We start from the raw sequence: 13,744 nt of genomic DNA on the forward strand, positions 1-13,744 counted from the left end.
CAGGAAAACACTCTTTTCAACTTCTTTATATTTTTTCATTGTTTATAGATTCCTCTACTGGCAATTGTATTTGCAAAGCATATTTTCTTATTGAATCAGCTATTTAAGCAGTTAAAGACTATGTAAGTGTCAAAGAAATGTTACAACCCAATACAGTCTAAAAATTTTTAAGATCACACTAGTGTATTCAGTCTTGAACTGTTTATTTTCAAAGAAGAACAAATCTTACTCTCTTTGTGTAACCACTTAATAATGCGTACTCATGTACATAGTATAGTTTTACTGTACTAGAAGTTTTGAAATGCTACAGTTAACAGAACTGAATGTATTTTCCCCCTTTTTAAGCTATTATTGAGTATAATATTCTTAAGTATAATATTTTTGAGTGTAATAATTATTTCAATATTTCTTTTCATTTTTCCTTCTTGATGGTAAATCTAATGACTCCTGACCTTTATGTGGAAATTTGGAAATGAACAATTTTATTAGTCAAAACTACAAGGTCTGAGACTTAAGCACAGTCAGAGAGAATACTCCTAATAAACTTCATGTTTTCAAATCTGTGCAAAGACTCCTGGCCATAGTTGTACTTTTCCAAAACAGAATGTGCAAATCTTGAAAGTTCCTTACTGATTCGTCTAGTAAAAAGCCAAGGAGTCATTAGCAAGGCTTGCTGTCACCGTTTGACTCAGGTCTGACAGCAATGCTCTCGATCCCCTCCCCCCCCCAACCCAGATAGGGAAGGAGAGAGAGAAAAAGAGAGAGACTTGGCTGGATTGAAAACTAAACTACACAGCTTTAATTAAAACACTAATGAATGATACAAGAAAATATATACAATTACATACACATATATTCAAGTATGGGCAAAAGCCTCTCGCCTCCCCCCACCCCAGCAACTGCCACAGCACTTCCCTGAACTGGGAAGAGTCCTGAGAAATCCCAGAGCTTCTGCTGGAGAAAGAGCAGAGAGTTATGGGGGTCAGGAGATCTCGAGCCTAAGGGTCGACGGTGATGGATGAACAGAGTCCTCCCCGGACGCCGGCCATGGACGGGAGAGAAGGGAAGAAAAAGGAGGAAGGAAGTTGTCTTCTGTGATCTCTGACCTTCCTTTGAGCTTACGTAGATATATGGAATGGAATATCTTTGGCCAATTTTGCTGTCTGTCTATCTCAGCCTCCTACGGGGGGGTCACAGATCTCCCCATAGTGTCTGAGCTGGCAGAGTGAAGGTGCAACCTTGAAGCCTCAGTAGTTAGAAAAACATTCCACTGTCTTATCAGCCTAGTAGAACACACTGTTGCTAGTTAAAAGAAAGCTTACTGAAGGAAAAAAAAAACAGTAAAAAGAAAAATTGGCTTCATCCTGGCTCAAACCAGGACACTTGGTCACCTATCAACTGTCCAATATAGCCAGTGTGGAAGCCTGAAAATTGAGATTGACTGTGGACTATCATGGCTCGAATGAAGCAACACCACCAAATAAGCACTGTTGTGTCTGACATGCTGGAACTTCAGTACAAGCAGGAGTCAAAGGCAGCAAAATTATATGCCATGATTGACATTGCTAATACATTTTTCTCCATTCCATTAGAAGCAGAGTGCAGACCCCAGTTTATTTTCACCAAGAGGGGTGTCCAGTACACCTGGAATCCACCACCACAGTGGAGAAGCACAGCCCAACTATCTGCCATGGGCTGATCCAGACTGCACTGGAGAAGAGTGGAGCTCCAGAGCATCTTCAGTACATCAACAGTATCATCGTATGTGGTGACATAGCAGAGGAAGCATTTGGAAAAGGTAAGAAGATAATCCATCTTCTGTTGGAAGCCAGGTCTGCCATTAACAGAAGGTCAAGGGACCCACCTAAGAGATTTGTTTCTTGGGAAACAAATAGCAAGATAGGCGTTGCCACATCCTTATGGATATGGTGAGTAAGATAATGGCTCCACCTACCAATAAGAAGGGGAGACAGGCCTTCTTAGGTGTTGTTAGTTTCTAGAGGATGCATATTCCATCTTAAGGTGAAATTGTGAAGCCTCTCCAAGAAGTAACTAAGAAAATAAACAGTTTTGTGTGGGACCCTGAATAAGTACAGGCATTCAAACAGATAAAACAAGAAATTGTACATGGAGTGCCCCTGGGGCCTGTCTGAACAGGACCAGAGATAAAGATCATGCTCTGCACTTTAGCTGGGGATAATAGAGTGAACCAGGATAAAAATTTCCCATAGCCATACTAACCTAAGACCTTCTGGGACCCAGCCCTCCTAGTTGCTGTTGGCCTGTGGATGGGTTCGGTCCATTTTCTCTCCCCCCCACATAAGACTAAACAAAATGCCTTTCAAGCCAGCAAAGCAAAAGCGGCATCTTTTTGTTGATTTAGCCAAGGACGGACTGGAATAGGCCCCTTGCTCTACCAGATTAAGTCCACAGCAAGGAAAGAGCACAAGAGTTATGATAACTGGCAGAAAAATGGACAATAGGTAAAAGATGCCTCTGACAGAGTACATACCTGGCCAGTGCTAACTGGCTAATTTGAGCAGTGCTACTTTAATGAAATAGCGATTTCTGATCTATAAAAGAGGGCAAATTCTGCAGGCCTGGGGCTCTCTGCCTGCCCAAGGGGGAGACCTTGCTGCAGTATCAGAACTAGTTCACACAAATAACTATTGATAATGTAGCTAAAGACAATCACAAATAGTACTTTTAAGATAAGAAATATACACAAAGGCGTTGCTGCATCAAATAACTACTTTGAAATCCCACCACTCTTAGCAAACACATGGCAAACATTGCAGCCTTGTTCACAGTCACCAGTGTTGCTTCTTGTGTTACTGTCATTAAACCAGTTAATTTGTTAACTAAACATTGGTCTCAGTAACAATTTGTGAGCTTGGTGAGGGTGGTACTAAAACACGGTCCCGCAGTGGCCGCTCCTTTGCGAGAGGCAGCGCCATGTGTGACCCTGGGTCTACTTCAAAACCCTCCACACTGTGGGGGGAAGCACCTGACAGCTGGGAGCCCCCCTGGCACCGGCTGGCGACAACGGTGCAGTTACAGTGCGGGGGCAGCAGTGCCCGTGGAGAGGAGAAGGAGGGTCAGGTGATCCATATGGACCAGTCACGGTGTTCCTGCCCGTGGTCCTCAGTATAAAATGGCTCCTACAAAGCACTCTGGCTGGTGTGTGGCTAGATTGAGGTCTGTTACCTCTCCCTCTACTGCTGGTGTTCCTGCATCCTGTTTTCTTGTTGGAGAAGAGTGTAGTTTCCTGAGACATTTTGCCGCCTTCTCAAGACCAGGGTGGCCGCTCTAAGGTATCTGTACCAGTGTATGTACCGTCCCTGGGACCCTGGACTCCGTCAGTTGCTTAGTCCAGTTTTGGACTTTTCTGGCTGGCAAATAATTAGCGACTGAGGAGCCTGGGTTCTATATTTCAATATTTGTAATAATGATAATTACTATTACCACTTCTTTAAACCTATTCTAGGGGTGTTTTCCTAACCTTAAAGTCTCTCTGCCTTATCCCCCTTTTTATTTTCCCCTTGGAGGGTAGTGGGGGTGGAATAACAGATGGCATTTGTCACTTGGTTGTTAGCTAAAACTGTGACATGACAGATCTAAAAAAGTCATAAGGAATTGGAGCAGTTAAGCCCATGTCCTAGCAATAAACGTCTTCTTTCCTCTCAATGACCATTCAAAGAGTAGTCTAAATGCAGTATTTTAAAACTGTCCAAATATTTTCTGTTCTGTAGATTTAATTCTGTTTTCTAAAAAAAAATACTTTAAAAGTGTGTAACAGCTAATCATGGAAGCTTATCTTTTCCCCATATTTTCAGATGTATTTAATTTTTTTTGATATATGAATGTAATGAGTAGTTTCTTCATATAATGGTGGCAGATAGCAAAGATGAATTATTTTTTTTTTCTGTTTTTGTTACCAATGGTGTCTTTGGTTGCTACATGTCCTACTTTAAATCTGAGATTCTATGAAAGTCTTAACTGAACATTTCTGCATCACTGGTCCTGATTAAAAAATTTCTAACAGTTTTGTCAGTCAGGTACAGCACTCTTCAGGAATCATGATACAAGTCTTGAAAAATTCCTATACTGCTAAGATGGTTATGAAAAAGGTATTCCATTTTCTTGTAGTAATGTCAGCTGTGCAGAAAGTAGCCAGACACTTTACTAGATTTAAGAAATAATCATAGTTGGTTTTATATTCATGGTTTTAGAAGGACAAAATAATATTGGCTTATGCTTTTCAAAAGTTATGATTTTAAGTGCAGTGCCAAGAAGAATTAAAAAGTTTCTTATTTCTTACACTGCATAAGAAACCTCACTTAATTGTGATATTTCATTGAGACTTCCCTTTGTACTGCAGATTTTAGTTTTGATTCACACATTTCTCTGTTAAGGGACAGTTCCAATCTGTAAAATATTTACAAGAAGATACTTGCAGTTTTTGTATTAATGCATGTTTCCTTTCAGTTTTTATTTTTCAGATGTGGATTCAAATAGTAAGTTGTGTCAATAATGAGTTAATTTATGTATAACATACTGTTGACTCAATTCACACAATTTTTTTTTGTGCAGTCACAAAAAACAGCTTCACAAGAATTTGTGGCTTGCATATTCAGTTTCCTACTCAGTGAAGGTGCTCTTGTTTTCATAAAACTCTGTTTTAAATCTCTTTCCAAATGGTTTGCATGGGCACTTTAATGCTTCCGTGTTCATGGCTAAGCTATATTTTGGTGAACAAGGTAAAAATGGGCCATAAACCTTCCATTGCTCTTGTTAACTTAGAACATCTGCTCTAGTAATAAGCACCTGGTTGGATAACTTTGACATCTGGGAATCTTTCAGTTGATGGACTTGCCCTTCATGAGCATTCCAACAGAGATGATTATTATTAGATCTATTTTACAGTCTTTTCTTTGTAATCTCATGTATCTCCGCCAAAGTTGCAGCCTGCTGATGGGACTTATAAGCAGGTTTCCTCTTATTTGGACAGGTATAAGTTTAGCTTCGTAGCACCTGCCAAAAAACAATACATAGCTCTGATGCTCTCATGAGATGCTATAAAGAATATATTTGCTAGTGATATGTAGGTTTCAGGGAAGCCAGAATACAAGGAGAGGTTGGCAGGCAGATGAACAGCAGCTCTCTTGAAATACGTATTATGCTTCTGATAAGTATGATTTCCCAAAAAGGTTTGTAGCACCATACTGACAAGTTTCATTTCAAGGACTACATTCTTTTAATGTAGAAAGCAGAGTGGAAGCTGGTGAGCTTCAATCAAAACTATATCACAGGAATTAAGGACAGTTTAAGATAATTATGATCTCTGTCCAGAAAGCATGCAGAAAAGAAAGAAACAGAGAAAGTAATAAGGCTTCATCCCTTACCAGGACTACTTTTTTGTTCTGCATATTATCATCTCTCAGTTCTCAAAAAACATTTGCAAGCCCATCTGAAAAGATGAAAAACAGCCAAGCAGTATTATAGTTGTCACTTTTGTGACTTTATTTTCCTCTGGCAAAAGACCTTTTTCTCCATCTAATTTTGAACTGGTGGAGTGAACTGAAATGTAATCTCAAATTCTTGCAATAGTTGAAATATGTGTGTGTACACGTTTGTGTGTACTTCTGAACAGGGAATTGGTGAGTGAGTCGTGTATACCCCCACATACAAGTTTTTGTTTATGTTGAAAAAACAGTATCAACTGCTGCATTGACCCAAATCAGAAGAAAATATTTTGGTTTGGGATGTTCAGGTAAAATACACTTTCTCCATTACTGATTTTTTATGATTTTTGCATCTTCTAGTTAATTTATGACCATTGCCTGAAGCCAAAGGATTAAGCTTTTATACTGATATGCTCTCAACCTAATGTCAGTATCTTTGTACATTCTGTGAAAATTAAAGTTCTTGTTATACAATTAACAGAGGTTTTTCATTATTTTATTCCTTGTAAAGTTGCATGTTAATGCAAGTTAATGTCCAACCATTTGCAAACAGGATACCAATGAAATGTAAAATGCAATCTCTTTTTCTTAAGTATCATTCCATTGTACACATTTTGCAGGTTTTTGTGAAGCTGGGCATTCTGACAACAGAGCATAGATATCAAAACTGAGTGGATTTTAACTAGTTTAGGTAGCCAGATAACTACGTTGACTCTTCCATTAGACAGCTTGTGTTAGGAAAGATTAATCAGCCTTTAAAAAATAGATGGTGATTAAGTGAACATAATGCCTGGAAAAAGTTATGATGAAACGAACACCTCTGGGAGTGAAGCCAAGATTTCTGACTTCAGAGATGTTTATATCAGCTTTTCCTAAAACAAAATGCAAATGCAGGGAAAGAAAGCTTTTCCTTTTATAATGTTTAAAGCCCTCTCTACCTGAGACGTTAATATCTGGGGCTCTATATAAAGAACTTTTACATCAAAGGTTCTCTGACATGCTTTTTAAGAAATTATTATCCCAAGTTTATGGGCAGACGCCAACTGATTAAGTATACTTAAGAGAGATATTGGAGGACAGATTGTACATTCTAATGGACTTATTTTTTAACATGAATATTAAAGTAAGCATTAACTGTATTATTTAAAAGCTGTGTAAAAGTTAAATATAGGTGGTGTCTCATTATCTTAAAAACTTCTGAAGCCAGTACAGAAAACTCAGCCTTCCAGATTGTACTTCCTCTTGTCCTTAAGGAAGTCTTCAAGCAGTAGCAGAGTCACTCACTGAAGATTCTTTTTTTTTCTCTGTTTATTCAAGACAGAAGCAGACTAGATGACACCACATTTTTCTATTAAAGATTCATTTTATCCAGCCAGTATTCATATATGCCACATAAGGAGGGGCTTCTAACTTTTAATCATGGCAGGGTTTGTAATGCTCTCAATCTGGCTTTTGCCTGAGAAGTGGATGTTTACCTTTAAGTTGATAAACATGTGCACTTTTCTGTAGCATGAACATACTCTATGTCCAAAGCTAAAACAAAAACCCCACACACCCACAAATCCCACCTGAATGATTATTAAAAATTCCAATAATGTAATAGTAGTAAGCAAAATTACCAAATTAAATTAAGGAGAGACGTAAAATTTGCCTGGAATGAAACAGTCCACAGAAAAGGCAGAAACAAGGGGATTTGTGAATCCTTTCACACAAGAAAATTTTATACACAATCATAAATATTGTTTTATCCAAGGGAAGTAAATAGTAATACATTATCCTGGGACTGAACTATTTTTACAGACATGGAAGCTAACTAACATATGTTTAATGTATAGTAAAAAATCGTATACAGTGTAGCAGTTATAAGGTAAATATTATTATACAATGAGTACTTTTTTTGTACACAATGAAAAAGAGCCAAACTCTTTTAGGAGAGGTAGTGGGTTATCACGTGGTCAACTGACAGAGTTGAAAAAGTACAGACTTATGAAATCTCCCTTACTTAAAGGTATTCATTCACACAGAAAAGTGCTTTCATATTTCTAAATCATCATGGCTCCCACAGCAATATTAGCAATATAATTTTAAGCCCTTTAAAAATCCTTTATTCTGTGCATAATTAGTATGTTCCACTTAGCCTATGTATTTCTCTTCATGCCTTACCCAATGTATCATTACTATACTTGTACATAGTATACATTTCATTGGTTCAAGAAGAAAATCTTATTTTAGTGAGAACTCTACTGAACAAATGTCATGTTAATCACACAAAAATCAACCAAAATATACAGTGAGATTCAGATAGAATTCTGTTCTCATCTTTATTTCTACCATTATCTACAGGAAAAAGCCAAAGAAAATGTAGATCAATATAAGTTAAGTCAGAAAAGAAAAATCATTGCAGTCTAACAAATTACTCTTAGAAGAGGCACTGCAAGATGTGATCAGCCATGATTATGTGAAGAAAATTCCCAACTCTGTTGAACTAATCAGTCAGAACTTTTACATATCTCACTGAAGTGTAGCTGGGAATTCTCCTTCACTGTAGATAGCTGTTCTCTCCTAATAAAGTGAAAAATTAAATCTTAAATCTGAATGATCACTTTCTTGTGAGTATAAGGAAAATGATCATTAGTCACCAACATACAGTATGAGAAATGCATAATGTATTTCATTTTCAGTATATAAGTACTGAAAAATATAGCTATAGGATAAAACATATACCCTATGCCTAGGGCTGCTTACAATGCCTTTATGTTGCAGAAATGCTCGCTAAAACTCTCAAATAAATTAAGAGTTCCATATAACAAAAGTCAAATAGACACATCAATTCACAAGTGACTGAATAAATTTAAACTAACAGCATTTTTTTTAAGATTCACTTATCATGTCAAGCTCATTTAAAGTTAAAGTTAACAAAGCATGTTGGTCTAATTAATCTAATTGAAAGTGTGCAGTACTAAGACGTATTCAGACTCTCTGAGATAGAATTAGGAAAAAAAGGGAGAAATACTGGAGAAAGCATGAGGATTTAAAAGTCTCAGGGAAAAGATGAAGTCTTTTTTTCAGTGTGTATTTCTATATGTATAAGGATAATCATGGATAGAAATATCATTGTTGACTTTATCCATGCCCTGTTTTGTTTAGCGATTGATGCATTTTATACAAATCCAACATATTTCCTTACAGAAGGAAGGGCTTAAAAAACAACCAGGAGGTCACCAAAAACAAACAAACAAACACAAAAAAAACCCCCACCCAAAAACCAAAAACAAAGCATCACAAACTGTATAGAAAAACTACTAAAATGAAGAAATTTTTTCAGCAGGTGCATTACATGTCCGTTGCAGATAACTACTTGAAAAGAGCCGAGCGTGGAAATTATGAATATGCACTGATAATAGTTTACCTTTTAAATGTTTCAAGATGCTGTTACTTTGCCCCTACATGCAACACTTTGTGCTAAAATACACTCTTGAAATGCTTCAGGTGCCATGAAATAGCAACCTACATTAACCAGAAGCTATGTGGCATAATAGCTGAATGTTACTTGAAGTTTTCAAACTAGTCTTCTTACTTTTTCCCTTGAAGTTAATTATATTTGTATTACATAATATATGCTTGTATACAACAATTCCCATTGTGGCACACACTGAATGAAAAATAATGTTTAAAATACCAGTACTAAGAAGCTATCATGGGTAGTGTGAGTGTACTGTGTTACAAAGTATTTGACCATTATTCACACAAAGCCAAACAGTAGAATACAAATCAAGTCAAGACTCTTTTCATAGCCTATATCTTGGCGTAATGGCCTCTGTTTTCATCAGTATTACCAATTATACTAGGCTCCTACAGGTGACAGTAAAGTGAATGTGTATTATTTTGGCATATAACAGTATTGACCAAACAATTATCTTGTGGAAATGTTGGACCATTATGTCCACTTTTCTTATTAAATGACTAATTCAGCATTTGAAACATAATCTGCAATGTCTTATGACAAATGGCCTCCATGATCTCTGTGAATCTCCTTCATAGAATCACTTTCTCTTTTGTATCTGAAAGAAAAATACGAAGTTTGTAAGTTACAGTTATATTGACAACTTGTAAGTTTTGTTTACATTTTCAATTTATTTATTTCTTAAATTGGTTACTAATTTCATGCTAAGATTGCTTTTTAAGTTGCACCTTCTTGAATTTGGAAGCTTTGGGAGAAATTCTACCAATCTATTCTTAAGTTTCCAGAGCATGAAAATGTGGCTTACCTCAATTATTAACTCAGGTTTCAGGATAAAACTTTTCACAGATGCTTATCTTATCCTTTTACTCTCATCCTTTTTCATTGCAAAGCTGAAAAGCTAATGCATTTTGTATTTACTGAAGTCACTGAGAAGTACAAATGTTTGACTCATCTGAAAAGCAAGCTTTCCAAATTCTGAAATGCAGTTTTAGGATCCTAAAGGACCCTTCCCTCCCTGGCAAATTTTACTGTGTGCATAGAGGCTCTAAAAGTAGGAGATGCATAATATAACACTACAAAGCAATTGGCTAATTCATACATAATGTAGCTAGGACTGATCAGGTATCAGCTGAAGCATGAATATTCTTCTCCCCCCTTGAGTCAAAAAGTCTTTGTTGATCAGAGAGTCCTCAGGGAGGTAGAGAGGTTTATTTTCAGTTGGCATCTGTAAAACCACACAAAGTGTAATAGCGTAGGTTAACAAGTCTTCAGCTTTACTGCTTTTGTAATTTGTTTTAAACATGTTACTTCTTTCTTTATAAATATGTATTTAAAATTCTGAATTTATTTACATAAGTTGGCACATGAAATATTCTGAATGAGACACCTATGGCAAGATCCAAACCTGGTATCTATTTATCACACTCCTAGAAATATTTTCTGCATGTATAAAGTAGGAGAGAAAGACTGATTTTCTCAGTCTGGCCACTGACAATGTGACCAGCTTGAGAAAGAATGCAGAAAGTCAGTTTGTCAGGTTTACCTCAAGTAATGTCACTGATCTCAATAGAAGTTAGAAGCTGCTGTCTGCCAAGGAGCAAGAAGCCACCAATACATCTTTTTCTAGAGGTTAAGACTCTTCTTAAATGAGGAGATTCTCATTATTCTCAACAGTTTCTCTTTGCAAAGTGAGACAAAATGTTACATGCATCTTAGCAATCAGAATTTCACCTTGTTCAGAGCTTCAGATGACATTGCAATCACAGCACATCTCAAGTTAGATTGAAAGAAACCCCAAATTTAATTATGGTATACAATGGTGTACTAACAGGTAGTTAGGTAACACAAAGTGCTGCAACGTTAAATAGAAGTATGAGAATGCAAATAAGATTAACATGGTAAATAGTTGTAAACACATGGGATAGGACAGTGTGCCCATGAATAAACAGAGTAGAAAATTAACTTTCTTGGAAATCATAGTAACTGTATCGATAAACGGTTTATTAAATATACTGGAGAAAAATCCTTCTGCTTTCTTTTTTTAATTGTTGCTTGGTATTTTGTTGGGGTTTTTTTACTGTGGGTTTTTGGTGAGGGTTTATTTGTTGGCTTTTGTTAGTTTTTTCTTGTTTCGGAGATTAGGAAAGGGTATAATATAATGAATTAATTGAATACTGACCATGAAGAAGAAATGTTTAGTTGGTGAAATGTGGCAAAATAAATTCTGGAACAAAAAAGGCGAAACTATTGCTTGAGGAGAATTCATACATTTCACTACATACTTTGTGCACTGATCTTTGCCACAGTTTACTAGCAAAAGGAACTGTGCTTGGGCTTGGAACCAAAAAGTGCTAGAACATCCAGTGGTTCAGGTGTTTGCCTGAGAAGTGAAACCTGCTTCATCATGCCTGGTGTTATCTTGAAAAAACATTTTATATTTGTTCCTTTACAAAATTTCCTGCTGGGCAATTAGAGAGGAACTATAGAATGCCAAGTCATTGCCTGAGAGGGCATCAAGTTTCTTACAAAAAATTCCACCTTGAGAAGGACCTAATTTAATTTAAACTAGTGCAATATATAGTAACCAGCTATTCCAAGGCTATTCTTCCTTTCTGTCTAGTAGCTACGTTAAGAGAAACAATTCAGAAAAAAAAAATAAATACATTTTTTCACATATCTAATTCTTAATTCTGAAGCTACTGTAAAACACAACATAACAAAAGAGTATCCTATTGTACAACCCATGCTGACTCTCTCTCTCCACATGCATTTTTGGAAGAAAAACCACATTTTTACTTTAGTCTTAAAACTACAGGCATAATTGTATTGATTTTGCCCAAAGCTTGAATGTTGCATCCCCTCAAAATTTCTGAAATCTCATAGACTCTTTAATTCTGTTTGTTAGTGTTTTTGTTTCCATACATGGTAGATATATAGTAACAGCCTGTGTTCCATCTTGAGACTAGAAGATTTCCTATCAAAATGTCTTTTAGGATGCTCTGTGGTTTGATTTCATTGAGCTTGAAAGACTGGATTTCTGCTTATTGTCAAAGTTCATTTCCTCACAGCCTAGTGCTGTGTGAAGGCATATATCCCCCCACCTCCATGCCATTTTGTATGGCTGAAATTTAAAGAGAACTTTTGGTGAAAGAGATCCAGCTGTCCTGGGTATAGATTGCAATGGGTGTGTCTGTTAGTGAGATGGGGGGTGAGGGAAGGGACAACAGCCACTGCTGATTGGCCACCAGACACTTCTACACTACCAGCTCTCTGCCATGACAATTGTACATGGCTCAGCAGATGGTGCTTTTTCAGCACCACTGAAGAGAACTTTGGGGAGCAGGCAACTCTGCTAACAGGGCTCTGATTTTTTGCAAGGAAACTGTGTATACATAAGGGAATTCAGACGTATGAGTCACTCCGTTTGTAACAAGAAAAATTAACGATGAAATAAAGGCAACTCAATTACGTGTATTGTGAATAGCTCGTTTCAGGTTGAAGTCCTGCACATCACTTTAAAAAATTGTGGCTTGGTGTTTTATAGTTGCATTTGTTTAACATTACTTTTAGAAAATGTTTTAAAATGTTTTTTAATTGTATTTGTTTATCATTAATTTTAGAAAATACCTCACATTTTATTGAGTTGCCTTTAGCTCTTCATTAAATTTTTGTTTTTTCCCATTTGATTGAGGGGTTAGAAAAGGAGAGTGACAAATAAGTAGGCACCAAGACCAGTGAAGGTCTCGGTAATTTATGAATGTACTGAGGGCTGTGTATTGTCTTGCTGTCAGTTTTGGATGGTATTCACAGGCCTGTAGATCTGTGCACACCCAAGACTGGAATGTTTGGCTACTTGCTGTAGTTACAGATGTGGTCCTATGAATGGCAGGTAAGAGAGAAACAATGTGGTCCTTTTCTTCTGAAGCCAAAGGCAAAACTCTCATTGACTTGAGAGAACACGATCTTTCCCTTTGAGAGAGAGTGATAGATTATCCTGCAGCAATACATCCTTCTTTGTCAGATAACAAAAACTTTGGAGGTTTTGAATCAAAACAAAGAGCACTACAAAGAAAAATTTCCAAGTCAGAAGGGTCACTGAATCTATAATCCACAGCTTTTTTTTTTTTTTTTTCGTACTGTGAAAATCTTTTCAGGTCATGCATCTTTCCATGTTACACACAGACTCAAGACAGAAATCTTTTTGGGTGGTGCTACGAACCTCACTTTCAGGTCTAAGCAAATGTTCTTTCTCAATGGAAAAATAAAGCCTACACTAATGGACAAGTCAGTGTTTAAAAGTCTTTAGACCATTGTTGTAAGTTATTGAAGCCCAAATTTCTTCTTCATAGGGAAGCACTCTCCATAAATTAATTGCAATTCAGTGCTGAGGAGGCTCAAATGAACAACTGCCTTGTCTAATTCATTAGCACAAGCCAGAAGAAAGGAAAAGAAAATGAGTGACAGTGTAAAAAAAAAAAAGTTTTTATTTGGGGGAAAATGTGCACTGTGCTTGAATTCTATTTTATTTTATTTTTAATCCTTGGAACAGTGTTAATATTTTAAATGAATGTATAATGAAGATCAAAGACTGTGAAGATCTAAATTGGGACAGTTCTAATGAAGTTAATGGTTCTGGACCAGTTACAATTATGTTTCTATTTCAATTTTAAACTGATTTTACCATATTTTACAATTTAAATTATACAATATAAACTTTGTCTTCCAGGCCTAGCTACACAATGGTTCAGAACCCAACTATTAGATTCTATTTCCCTATGCTTTAACACATTTTATTAATTTCTTACATATCATCCTG

The sequence above is a fragment of the Chaetura pelagica genome, unplaced genomic scaffold, assembly GCF_000747805.2.
Source record: "Chaetura pelagica isolate M959 unplaced genomic scaffold, ChaPel_1.0 scaffold71, whole genome shotgun sequence".
NCBI classification, from domain to species: Eukaryota; Metazoa; Chordata; class Aves; order Apodiformes; family Apodidae; genus Chaetura; species Chaetura pelagica.